A 12,036-nucleotide genomic window follows, 5' to 3' on the forward strand; every position below is an offset into this window, starting at 1 on the left:
GTCGTTCTGCCCCTGAACAAGGCAGCTAACCTACTGTTCCTAGACCGTCATTGAAAATAAGAATTTGTTCTTAACTGACTTGCCTAGTTAAATAAAGGTAAAATAAATAAATAAAATGTTAATGCAGTATATTCAGAAGTTTGATTTAGAACAGTCAGAATGACATCCTAACTAAAATGACTATTTAACAGGTTTTTATTTAACTACGCAAGTCAGTTAAGAACAAATTCTTATATTCAATGACAGTCTAGGAACAGTGGGTTAACTGCCTGTTCAGGGGCAGAACGACAGATTTGTACCTTGTCAGCTCAGGGATTTGAACTTGCAACCTTTTGGTTACTAGTCCAATGCTCTAACCACTAGGCTACCCTGAGAGGTATGCTTAGATAACCTATGCAAGGGGGTTCCCAAACTTTTTCTGGACACAACACCAAATTGACACTAGAAAATGCAGGGGATCCCACTTTGAAAAAATGATATTCCCTAGTTAACTCTGTGTGTTCATATTCTCTCAGTTTTAGGTCTCGCAGGCTTCTCCAACACATAATAATGACACAGAAATGTATTATAAGACTGTAAAAGGCCCTTAGTTGAAACTAAAAGGTTGTATTCTATACCCATTTGAGAGAAACAAGTTTTTACTTTGTTTGATAAGATTATAGTTTTTCTCAGGGGACCCCATTTCAATTCCGAGTTTGGGAACCACTGACCTTTGCAGAAAAATATATTTTTGACAGAATTTGTCATAATGATAAAACTGTTCCATCCTCAAGTACTTCGTGCCCCCTCTGAAATAATGGGTTCATGACGCCCCTGTCTGTGTGTGTGTCTGTGCATGCACGTATGCATGTGTGTGTGTGTATCTGGTGGATTGAAAAGGAGCTGCTGTATATCATTAGGGAGTGTGTGTGTGTGTCTGGCAACAGTTAAAAGTCTAAGGGCCTTGGTTTACAGACTGGAAGGAGGTTTGACAATGTATATAATGATTGCAACATCAAAATGTAGTAGTTTAATTTATAGTTAGCTACAGAACAACATACCATGTTTATGTAGCAAAAGAATGTGAGTGTGTGTGTGTGTGTGTGGACTGTGCCTGTCAGCACGTTTTAATTAGCAGTGGTGGTCTGACAGGATGTGTGTGTTTGTTTACAGCAGGATCGTCTGACACTGTGTCTGTGTTTACGCCCTCTAAACAAACACACACACACACACACACACACACAGCAGGACACAGGAATATGTTTATAAAAGGATGTTTTTATTTCCTTTACCCCCAATTAGAGGTACATATCTGAGACCCCACTCCCCAAACCCCTCATCCTTCAGAATCACCCAGTCTAGGCTAGTGGCAAGGCCTCCACATTTTTTTATTTGTTTTCTTCACGTCTCTAATGCCACCTTTTTATGAAATAAATTGCTGCAAAATTGGTTACATTTATAGATATTGTGACACACCCCTAAACCAGCAGTTTCCAATCTAGGGGTGACGACCCCATGTGGGGTTGGCTGATAGGAAAATGGGGTCAGAGGAGAATTTCCAAAACCCTGAAGAAAAATAATATATACAAATACAAAAATATTATAATATTGTCTTTGTATCTCAAAATCATTGTAATGTGCTTAACCTTAAAAATATAAAGAAAAATTATTAAAATCTCGAAGATAAAATTCAACCAGAGAGTGCCCTTAGATCATGGGAGAAGGCTGCACTTGACCTTTGCACTTGAATCATTCCCACCGTGAATGGCTAGGCCCGCTACGCTATGAAACCATACACTGTTGCAGAGACCCTGATATTACCATCCACAATTGATATGGTGAAAACAATGTGTGGGGAGGCAGAGGCACAGAAACTTACAACAATACCTTGTCAGATATCACTGTTTAAATACAAAAACACTGACTGAACGACTCAAACTCCACAGTTTATGCTCTCCAAATGGACTTTAGCTGTGAAGGCCGAGATGCCCATGCATTGACTTATGTTCGCTATACATGTCAGGGGATGCTATTCACAAGGACATCTTGTTCTGTCTCACGATTCCTGAGCATAAAACGGCATATGGGATGTTCAGTGTGCTGCCTGGCTATATTGACGAAAAACAGATTCCACATGGGATTCCACATGGGATTCCACATGGGCTTTTGCACAGATGGGGCTCCATCTATCACGGGACGGCGGGCAGGTCAAAGGGAATACGCTTCCTTCTCCCTCTGAGCATTAATGCTGCGTTCTAAACAACTGGGAACTTGGAACTGGAAACTCGGGAATCTCTGACTTTAGATTTCAGTGCATTCAAGATAACTGGGAACTCATAAAGAAACAACCTCCTACTGGGATTTTTTTTTTGAACAGTCATCCAACTCGGAATTCCAGCTCGGGAACTTGGGCCTCTTTCTAGAGCTCTGACTTTCCAACCTGAAGTTCACTGACGTCATGATTTGATCTCGTATTTTTACGAGTTTCCAGTTGTCTTGAAATCACCATAAAATTCATGGTAGGCTACCCTTCACCAGCTCATAACTGGTGAAGGGTAGCCCAGGGGTCCTGGGCCAAAAAAGTTTGGTAACCCCTGCCCTAAACTCAAACAGTGCAGAATAATGCCAGGATGGAGGGGGATGGGCCACATAAACTAATGTAATCCTATATCGCAAGCTCTAATAGACAACTTCCAAGTCAAGTGTGCTCTCAATCAGTGCTGTATGGTCCCACCTGACAAAAATACATACAGTTACACATGTATTTTGACATTGTGGTTATTGTAATCGGCTCTAAGGAAAACAAGTGGGCTCAGACATCGAAATTACATTTTTGGGGTTCAAGGTTCCTTGAAGGATTTTGTATCTTTACCCCTTACTCTTGCAATTTAGTCAGCGGGTCTACCACAGATTATATTTGGGGTCAGCCTGGATTTGGCCTCAAATCCAATATGACATCAAAAATCCAATATAGCTGTCATAATACCATTTGTGGAGGTTAAATCACGTGTAAATATACATTTTGTAAATGAGGCATATATATTTTTAAATTGTATACAACACTCATGCCCATAAAGACTGTTGTGGTGTAAAGAAAATAGATTCTGCTTCAAATATGGCCAACTGAATTTACTCGTTCACCTACAAAGAAACTGCCCTGGTTTAATTTGTGTTGTGTTATTCTGTCTTTAAAAGGGTTTCCATAAGGCTCTTGGTATAACTAGGACTATGAGTGTGTTTGAATAGCTGAAGCCAACTATCTTTTCAATGTGTGTTCAGGTTTTTCACGATACAAGCACATAGCCACTGGGCACAGACGTCAGTTCAACGTCTAGTTTTGATTTACATTTGGTTGAGATGTCAAATAACGTGAATTCAATGTGAAATCAACAACAAAAATGTAATATCATATTTAGGTTAAAATCTGGGTGAGAAATAGGGCTTCCTGAGTGGCACAGTGGTCTAAGGCACTGCATTGCAGTGCTAGAGGTGTCACTACAGACCCGGGATTGATCCCAGGCTGTATCGCAGCCGGCTGTTACCAGGAGATCCATGAGGTGGCGCACAATTGGCCCAGTGTCGTCTGGGTTAGGGGAGGGTTTGACTGTCTGGGTTAGGGGAGGGTCTGCTCTAGCTACTCCTGTGGCAGTCCGTGCTCATGCATACCTATTTCGGTCACCAGTTGTACGGTGTTTCCTCTGACACAATGGTGCGGCTGGCTTCTGAGTTAAGTGAGCAGTGTGGTGTGGCAGGGCCATGTTTTGGGGGAGCAAGGCTCTTGACCTTCGACTCTCCCGTACGAGAGTTGCAGCGATGGGACAAGACTGTAACTACCAATTGGGGAGAAAAAGTGAAAAGAATACGAAATGCCCTTGCGTTGATGACTTTTGCAGCGTGTCACTGGCCTACACACAAAAACCCCATAATGTCAAAGTGGAATTATGTTTTTAGAAATGTTTGCAAATTAATAAAAAATGAAAAGCTGAAATGTCTTGAGTCAATAAGTATTCAGTTCAGGAGTAAAAATGTGCTTAGCAAGTCGCATAATAAGTTGCATGAACTCACTTTGTGTGCAATAATAGTGTTAAATGTGATTTTTTTTATGACTACCTCATCTCTGTACCCCTACACATACAATTATCTGTAAGGTCCCTCAGTCAAGCAAGGCATTTCAAACATAGATTCAACCAGGAAGACTAGGGAGGTTTTCCAATGGCTTGCAAAGAAGCGCACCTATTGGTAGATGGAAAATAATTTAAATAAAGCAGACATTTAATATCTCTTTGAGCATGGTGAAGTTATTAATTACACTTTGGATGGAGTATCAATACACCCAGCCACTACAAAGATAAAGGTATCCTTCCTAACTCCGTAGCCGGAGAGGTAGGAAACTGCTCAGGGATTTAACCATGGTGTCTTTAAAACAGTTACAGAGTTTAATGGCTGTGATAGGAGAAAACTGAGGATGGATCAACAACATTGTAGATACTCCACAATACTATCCCAAATGACTGAGTGAAAAGAAGGAAGCCTGTACAGAATAAAAATATTCTAAAACATGCATCCTGTTTTGAATAAGGCAATAAAGTAAAACTGCACAAAATGTGGCAAAGAATCTTTATGTCCTGGATACAAAGCATAATGTTTGGGGCAAATCCAACACATCACTGAGTACCAGTCTTCATATTTTCATGTTCTGGGTATTTTTAAAATCTTTATTTAAGTAGGCCAAACATTAACCCTGACGACACTAGGCCAATTGTGCACCACTGTATGGAACTCCCAATCACGGCTGGTTGTGATAGAGCTTGGAATTGAACCAAGGTCTGTAGTGATGCCCGCAAGCACTGAGATGCAGTGCCTTAGATCACTGCGCCGCTTGGGAGCTTGTCATTGGCAAGGACTAGGGACTTTTTGGGGATAAAAGAAATGGAATAGATCAAAGCAGGTAAAGTCCGAAAGGAAGACCTGGTTCAGTCTGCTTTCCAACAAACACTGGGAGACAAATTCACCATTCAGCATGACAATAACCTAAAACAAAAGGCCAAATACAGAGTATTCGGAAATTATTCAGACCCCTTGACTTTTTCCACATTTTGTTATGTTATAGCCTTGTTGATTGATTAAATTGGTTTTCCCCCTCATCAATCTACACACAATATCCCATAATGGCACAGCAAAAAGTTTTTTTTAGAAATGTTTGCTAAATAATTCAAATTAAATCGCATTTACATAAGTATTCAGATCCTTTACTCAGTACTTTGTTGAAGCACCTTTGGCAGCGATTACAGCCTCAAGTCTTCTTGGGTATGACGCTACAAGCTCGGCACACCTGTATTTGGGGACCTTCTCTAATTATTCTCAGCAGATCCTCTCAAGCTCTCTCAGGTTGGATGGGGAGCGTCACTGCACAGCTATTTTCAGGTCTTTCCAGAGATGTTTGATCAGGTTCAAGTCCGGGCACTGAATGCCACTCAAGGACATTCAGAGACTTGTCCTGAAGCCAATCCTGCGTTGTCTTGGCTGTGTGCTTAGGGACGTTGTCACATCCTGACCAGTATTTAGGTATTATTTGTATTATATTTGGTCAGGACGTGGCAGAGGTATATTTGTTATGTATGGTGTTTTTTTTTAGTGTGCTTACATGGAGAGACGTATGGAGTGGAGGGCGCCGAAGTTTGGAGAAGTGCGCACGATCTCGCCCATACGCTCGCACAGTCCCGTGCGAGCTATTCCAGCCCCTCGCAGATGCCGTGCTAGAGTGGGCATCCAGCCTGGTAGGAGGATGCCTGCGCAGCGCGTCTGGTCGCCGGTACGCCTCATAGGACCAGGCTACACTACGCCCGCTCTACGCACGGTAACTATCAAGCCCTTACACAGCCCAGTTCGACCTGTACTAGCACCCCGCTCGTACAGGGCTGCTAGTTCCACCCAGCCAGGACGGGTTGTGCAGGAGGTGCGAGCAAGACCACCTGTGCGCCTCCATGGCCCAGTCTTTCCAGTTCCCGCCTCTCGTGCTGACCCGGAAGTGCGTACCTCCAGTCTGGCACAACCAGTACCAGCACCACGGATTAAGCTTCCCATGGGTCAGCCTAGTCCTAGTCAGCCTATTCCCGCTCCTCGCACTAGCCATGGGGTGTGTGGTTTAAAACTGGCAGTTCCAGTACCAGCACCACGCATTAGGCCTATAGTGCATAAGAGTAATTCCTCTCGGCCGGTTCCTGCTTCCCGCACTAGCCCTAGGGTGCGTGTCTTCAGCCTGGTACCTCCTCTACCAGCCCCACGCACCAGGCTTCCAGTGCGTCAGCCCAGCCTCGAGAGTTCGGAGACTGTGCCCCATCCAGAGTATCCGGCACCAGTGTGCAGTCCAGAGTATCCGGCACCAGTGTGCAGTCCAGAGTATCCGGCAACAGTGTCTAGTCCGGAACCTGGGGAGACTGCCTGCGACCCGGAACCTGGGGAGACTGCCTGCGACCCGGAACCTGGGGAGACTGCCTGCGACCCGGAACTGAGTAAGTCTGTTGGCGACCCGGAACTAAATGTGATTAACTGTGTACAAAATGAGTTTGCTTACAGCATGGAATGGAATGGGTCTGCCTACGATCTGGAACGGAATGGGTCTGCCTACAATCCGGAATGAGGGGAGTCTGCCTGAGCAAGTCTGTCTACAGTCTGGAGTGCAGTAGGCCTGAGCCGGAACCACCTCCAGTTTAGGTGGGTTGGGGAGGGGGGGTGTAGCACAGGTGCCGTCGTTGTTGGCAGCCACCCTCCCTTCCCTCCCTTTAGTTTCGTTTTTTTTGGGGGGGGGGGGGGTTGTCTTTGTTTAGGTGCATTCGGTGTATGCACCTTTAGGGGGGGTAATGTCACGTCCTGACCAGTATTTAGGTATTATATTTGGTCAGGATGTGGCAGGGGTATTTGTTTTGTATGGTGGTTTTTTTTGTGTGTGGTGTAGAGGGGTGTTTTATTTATGTGTTCCTGGGTTTTGGGTGTATGTTCTGGGTTAGAATGTTCTAGGTAATTTTTTCTATGTGTAGGTTTGGGTGCTGGACTCTCAATTGGAGGCAGGTGTTTCTAGTTGCCTCTGATTGAGAGTCCTATAAGTAGGTATGTGTTTGGTTTGTAGTTTGTGGGTAGTTATCTTTTGCATTGCTGTCTGTTCAGCCTGTGAAACTGTCATCTGTAGTGTTTATTGGTTTTTTTTCGTGTACATCATATTTAAATAAAATGATGTGGAGCACGCAACCTGCTCGCTGAGTATTGGTCTGACAGTGATTTCAAGATATCTTCAGATGAAGGTGAAGATTGTGACAGACGTTGTCCTTTTGGAAGGTGAAACTTCGCGCGAATCTGAGGTCCTACACTAGAGTTGCTTACCAGGATGATATTGAGTGTTCCTGAGTGGCCAATTTACAGTTTTGACTTAAATTGGCTTGAAAATCTATGGCAAGACTTGAAAATGGCTGTCTAGCAATGATCAACCACCAATTTGACAGAGCTTAAAGAATTTTTATTAAAAAAAATAATGTGCAAATATTGTACAATTCAGGTCTGCAAAGCTCTTAGACTTACCCCAGAAAGACTAATCACTGCCAAAGATGATTTTAACATGTATTGACCCAGGTGTGTGAATACTTACGTAAATTACATATTTATGTATTTAATTTTCAATGCATTTGCCAAATTTTCTACAAACATGTTTTCACTTTGTCATTATGTATTGTGCATCGATATGTAACAAACAAATCAATTTGATCCATTTTAAATTCTGGCTGTAACAAAACAAGATGTGGAATAAGTCAAGGGGTATAAATACTTTCTGAAGGCAGTCGGGTAGGATGATTATTTGGCCTATATTTACTGTTGGTAGTTGGCTGGGATTCTGGTTTCGGGCAGGCCCAGCAGGAGATGAGGAGAGTGACAGAACCTGTGAGGGTAATCTCAGGTTACCTAGAGGTTACTTAGAGTGTAGGTCATAGACTATGAATATGTTGGTTATGAGGGACGTACACAGCTCCACACAGATACACATTTGATGGTCCCTGGGATTTGATGGAAAGTAAAGGTGTTGCAGGGTAGGTGGAACTGATCAAACATGGTGCACAAAGGCCACTCACTCACAGTCAATCCCCAACCATCATACACGACGACATACAGCATCTTAAGGCAATGCACGGCAGAACTTTCCAGATGGCATTTTGGCTGTTGAATGCCCTCCTGACATGTGGCAGTCCAGATCCACGGCGTCTCTGTCTTTAACTGCCAGAGGGGGGACTGATGGTGGAGTGGGCCTATCAAGGACAGTCTTGGGAGATTCAGGAGCTGCACAATTTTCTATGACATGTGAAGGTCCACTAAGTTAATGGCATTTCTTGTCAATAAGTGTCAGGTTGTGTTGGATCATTGTAGTGAACACCTGCCGTATGCGCTTGTCATCATGTGTTTTTGCATCCTCCCCATACACCATAATGTCACCAAGTCAACTCATACGGCAGCTCCAGGGCAGAAAGACAGGGTGGTGGACATTATTTTGGGGGAAAAAAACAATGTGCCAGCTCAACCCGAACAGCATAAGAGCGCATACACCAATGTGGTACACAAATGTAGTGAGCCAGCGAAAAGTCATGTTGGATTCAGGCAGCTGTTTTGGACTAGCAATAAATCAAAGCTTACTTGTAAATAATATGGAGGTGACTTAAGAGCCCAATCCTGGAGGCACAAGTTATCCCACAGTGGGGGCAAGTTGTAGAGCTAGGGAGATGGTATCCAGGTTTCTCTTTCCTTTCATTGGAGCCTCTGAGTTTCCTCATTGATCCTTAGAGGCTTGTGACTTGGAATTCTTTGTGTTGCCATGCCATGCAGTCTGCTGGTTTTTCTATATCCAGACAATGGTGTTTGAGTGTAATTATGGCAGGCCTATTGGATTCCCAACATAGTTGAATTACACAAAAAATTGTATTGCGTACAGGTCATAATTAGAGTACACAAATCTGAAAGATGTCTTTGATTAAAAACATGTACAGTATCAGTCAAAAGTTTGGACACACCTACTCATTCAAGGGTTTTTCTTAATTTGTACAATTTTCTATATTGTAGAATAATAGTGAAGACATCAAAACTATGAAATAACCCATATGGAATCATGTAGTAACCAAAAAAGTGTTAAACAAATCAAAATGTATTTTATGTTTAAGATTCTTCAAAGTAGACAACCTTTGCCTTGATGACAGTTTTGCACACTCTTGGTATTGTCTCAACCAGCTTCATAAGGTAGTCACCTGGAATGCATTTCATTTAACAGGTGTGCCGTGGTCAGATTACACGGATGCTATGCTACAGGACTTTTTTGCAAGCACGGACTGGAATATGTTACGGGATTCATCCAATGTCATTGAGGAGTATACTCCCTCAGTCACCGGCTTCATCAATAAGTGCATTGACGACGTCGTCCTCACAGTAACCGTACGTACATTTCCAAACCTGAAGCCATTGATTACAGGCAACATCCGCACCGATCTAAAGGCTAGAGCTGCCGCTTTCAAGGAGCGGGACACTAATCTGGATGCTTACAAGAAATCCTGCTATGCCCTCAGACGAACCATCAAACAGCCAAGGCGTCAATACAGGACTAAGATTGAATCCTACTACACCGGCTCTGACGCTCGTCAGATGTGGCACGACTTGAAAAATATAACGGACAACAAAGGGAAACCGGTACGCCTCATAGCTGCCCAGTGACGTGAGCCTACCAGATGAGCTAAATGCCTTTTATGCTCGCTTCGAGGCAAGCAACACTGAAGCATGCATGAGAGCACCAGCTGTTGAGGATGACTGCGTGATCACGCTCTCCATAGCCAATATGAGCAAGACAGTTAACCTGTTGAGGACAGACGTTCCGCCTGCGGAACCCCTAGCCAACAGCCAATGGCATTGCACGGCGCGAAATACAAAACCAACTAAAATACCACAATTCAATTTTCTCAAACAATCAACTATTTTACACTATTTTAAAGATAAGACTCTCGTTAATCTAACCACATTGTCCGATTTCAAAAAGGCTTTACAGCAAAAGCAAAACATTAGATTATGTTAGGAGAGTACTTAGACACAAATAATCACACAGCCATTTTCCAAGCAAGCATATATGTCACATAAACCCAAACCACAGCTAAATGCAGCACTAACCTTTGATGATCTTTATCAGATGACACTCCTAGGACATTATGTTATACAATACATGCATGTTTTGTTCAATCAAGTTCATATTTATATCAAAAACCAGCTTTTTACATTAGCATGTGATGTTCAGAACTAGCATACCCACCGAAAACTTCCGGTGAATTTACTAAATTACTCACGATAAACATTGACAAAATACATAATTATTTTAAGAATTATAGATACAGAATTCCTTTTGTCACGCTTGTCGTAAGGAGAGGACCAAAATGCAGCAGGGAAGTGTATACTCATCTTCTTTATTACGGACAAAGGAAAAAAACAAAATAAACACGTATACAAAAACACAAAACGAACTAGACAGTCTTGTCAGGCACACACAGCAAAACAAGAAACAATCTCCCACAAACACTAAACCAAACACATACCCATATATAGGACTCTCAATCAGAGGCAACTAGAAAACACCTGCCTCCAATTGAGAGTCCAACCCCAATTAACTAGACATTGATATACAACTAACCAGAAAGAACATAGAAATACTAATACAGAACATAACCCCAAAACCCGGAACTAACTAACCAAACACCCTACTAAATAAACCACCACCCCGAACTACATAAACAAAATACCCTCTGCCACGTCCTGACCAAACTACAATTACAAATAATCCCTAATACTGGTCAGGACGTGACACCTTTATGCAATCGCTATGTCCGATTTTAAAATAGCTTTTTTGGCGAAAGCACATTTTGCAATATTCTGAGTACATAGCCCGGCCATCACGGCTAGCTATTTTGACGTCCGCCAACTTCGGGGTCACCTAAACTCAGAATTACTATTAGAAAAATTGGATTACCTTTGCTGTTCTTCGTCAGAATGCACTCCCAGGACTTCTACTTCAACAACAAATGTTGTTTTGGTTCCAAATAATCCATAGTTATATCCAAATACCTCCGTTTTGTTTGTGCGTTCAGGTCACTATCCGAAGGGTAACGCGCGAGCGCATTTCGTGACAGAAAAATTGAAATATTTCATTACTGTACTTAGAAGCATATCAAACGCTGTTTAAAATCAATTTTTATGCTATTTTTCTCGTATAATAGCGATAATATTCCAACCGGGCAACGTTGTATTCATTCAAAGACTGAAAGAAAAACATGGCGAGTTCTCGTGAACGCGCATCTCCAGTCTCACTGTCCCCAGGCTGACCACTTACAAACTCTGCTGTTGTACTTTGCCCAGAGACAGCAGACACCCCATTCCACTTTCTGGCGGCTTTAGAGAGCCAATGGAAGGCTTAGAAAGTGTCACGTTACAGCACAGATGCTGTAATGTTGATAGAGATGCAACAGAATGACAACAAATTGTCAGACAGGGCACTTCCTGTATGGAATCTTCTCAGGTTTTGGCCTGCCATATGAGTTCTGTTATACTCACAGACACCATTCAAACAGTTTTAGAAACTTTAGAGTGTTTTCTATCCAAATCCACTAATTATATGCATATTCTAGTTTCTGGGCAGGAGTAGTAACCAGATTAAATCGGGTATGTTTTTTATCCGGCCGTGAAAATACTGCCCCCTATCCCAAAGAAGTTAAGCAGGTCAACATTCACAAAGCCGTGGGGCCAGACAGATTACCAGGACGTGTACTCAAAGCATGCATGGACCAACTGGCAAGTGTCTTCACTGACATTTTCAACGTCTCCCTGACCGAGGCTGTAATACCTACATGTTTCAAACAGACCGCCATAGTCCCTGTGCCCAAGAAAGCGAAGGTAACCCGCATAAATGATTACCGCCCCGGCTAGTCATGGCTCACATCAGCACCATCATGCGGGAAACCCTAGACCCACTCCAATTGGCATACCGCCCCAACA

The sequence above is a fragment of the Salmo salar genome, chromosome 10 (genome assembly GCF_965601325.2).
Source record: "Salmo salar chromosome 10, fSalSal1, whole genome shotgun sequence".
NCBI classification, from domain to species: Eukaryota; Metazoa; Chordata; class Actinopteri; order Salmoniformes; family Salmonidae; genus Salmo; species Salmo salar.